This window comes from Orycteropus afer, unplaced genomic scaffold (genome assembly GCF_000298275.1).
Source record: "Orycteropus afer afer isolate SDZICR_OR568_19922 unplaced genomic scaffold, OryAfe1.0 scaffold00716, whole genome shotgun sequence".
Taxonomy (NCBI): Eukaryota; Metazoa; Chordata; class Mammalia; order Tubulidentata; family Orycteropodidae; genus Orycteropus; species Orycteropus afer.
Genome location: NW_006922303.1, coordinates 999,949 through 1,002,344, shown reverse-complemented (window position 1 = coordinate 1,002,344; position 2,396 = coordinate 999,949).

Genomic DNA, 2,396 nt, shown 5'->3' with positions numbered 1-2,396 from the left:
GCATGGTTTAAAATCAGGAAGGGAGTGTGTCAGGGTTATATGCTTTCCCCATACTTATTCAATCTGAATGCTGGGCAAATAATCTGAGAAACTGGACTATATGAAGAAGAGCTTGGCATCAGGATTGGAGTATGAGTTATTGAGAACCTGCAATATGTCAATATGTCATCTGACACAACTTTGCTTACTAAAAGTGATGATGAAGCACTTACTGATGAAGATTAAAAACTACAGTTTGCAGTATGGATTACACCTCAACATAAAAAAAAGCAAAAATCCTCACAACTACACCAATAAACAGCACTATGATAAATGGAGAAAAGTTTGAAGTTGTCAAAAATTTCATATTTCTTGGTTCCATATCTAACACCTATAGAAGCAGCATTCAAGAAATCAGATTCAAGAAATCAGGGAAATCTGCTGAAAAAGACATTGTTAAAGTGCTGAAGAGCAAAGATGTCTCTTTGAAGTCTAAGGTACACCTGACCCAAGCCGTGGTGTTTTCAATCACCTCATATGCATGTGAAATCTGGACAATGAAGAAGGAGGACAGAAGTGTTGATGCTTTTGAGTCGTGGTGTTGCTAAAGAATGCTGAAAATACCATGGACTGCCAAAAGACCTAATAAATCTGTCTTGGAAGAAGTGCAGCTACAATTCTCCTTGGAAGCAAGAATGGCCAGACTTTGTCTCACCTACTTTGGTCATGTTGTCAGAAGTGACCATTGCCTGGAAAAGGATATCATGCTTGGTAAAGTGGAATGTCAGCAAAAAAGGGCAAAATCCTCACTGAGATGGATTGATACAGTGGCTCTAATGATCGGCTCAGGTATAGCAAGGATTGTGATGCTTTTGCAGGACTGGGCAGTGTTTCGTTCTGTTGTACATAGGGTCGCTATTAGTCGGAACTGCCTTGATGGCACCTAACAACAACAATGGCTCCTGGTTATCCTTCAGGCCTAGACCTGGACTCACTTCCATGGATTAGCTCTCAGCCAACAGCAGAAAGCTGGCAAGCAGAACACCTACCCCAGGGAGATGCACCCACCTATCCTAAGAAGATACACCCCTTATATCAATCAACTGTGGCAGACAGCATTTACACAGAGGGAAAGCGGGACAGACAGGAATTCATAAATAAGAGAGACAAGAAAGGGGGTGGTCGTTTGCAGGGAGGAGATAGGAGGAGAGCTTTGTTCTTTGGGGATTTTAACCGGGGCTGTGAAATCAAATGTATATGAACTGTTGACAATAAAATGAATCTGTACTGTAAATTTGCACTCAAATCACTATATATATATTAAAAGATTGCTTTGGGGTTGAGGGAACATGGCAGACTAGACAAATACACTATCCAGGCCCCCTAAAACGAATACTTGAGAAAACAAAGGAAATGGCTATAGAGGACAATTGTTGATCCCAGTGCTTCAAAGAAAGGATAAAGATGTAGATCAAATACTGTTGAGAGAAAGAGACTGAATGAAAACAGTGAACAAGATGCAGTATACTTTCACCTAACACTGTGGCCATTTTGAATTATTGCAAGCAGCCTTCTGATAGGAGCACGAACCAGACAACCAGCTTTGCTTGTCAAGGACTACACCAGCACCCACATTGGAGATCAGATGACTAGAGAGGTTTGACGTCCCCACTTAACTTGCACAACTTCCTGGACACCAGAGGCACAACCTCACATACTGCTCCCCGCCAGGTGCATCAAATTCCTCCCACTGCCGGTGCTGTCACCACTTTTTTCCCCTCAATCTTTTTGCTTAGTTCTCCTGTTTTGCTCACTTTTTCTTTTTCCTTTCCTCTTCTTTTTTTCTTCCTCTTCCTTGCTCTCTCTTCCTTTTTGTTTTTCTGGATCCCAAAGAGCAGGACCCCCTCCCCTGTTGTCCAAGCAGTTAATAGCATCCGCCCTGACCCTACTCTGGTAGAGGTGTGCACTCTGCCAAGCAACAAATGTATTCATGCACAGCTCTGTTTGCTAGCTGGCAAATCCATGAGTACTGTACTGCTTTCTTCCTTTCTATTTTGTCTTTCTTCTTAGCTCTTTTCTCTCCCTCCAATTGTTTTCTACTTTTCTCCCTCTTCACCCCTCCTTTTTTCTTTTTCCTTTTCTTTCTTTCTTTCTTTTCTTTTGATCCCATGGATCAGGGGTGCTGACTACATAGTCAGCAGTGTCTGCCCTCACATCTCCATAGATGGTAGTGCACACTCCCCTGGAGTAAACTCTATGTTCCTGATGTATCTGTGTTTGGCAACTAACATACCATTCTTCTCTCTCTTTTTTTTTCTCCCTTCTTCTCAGTTCTTACTTCTCCTCACTTGTACTTTTCCCCTTTTTTTCATCCTCTTTCTCCCCCTTTTTTTGGATCCAGCTCAGCAAGTACCCCA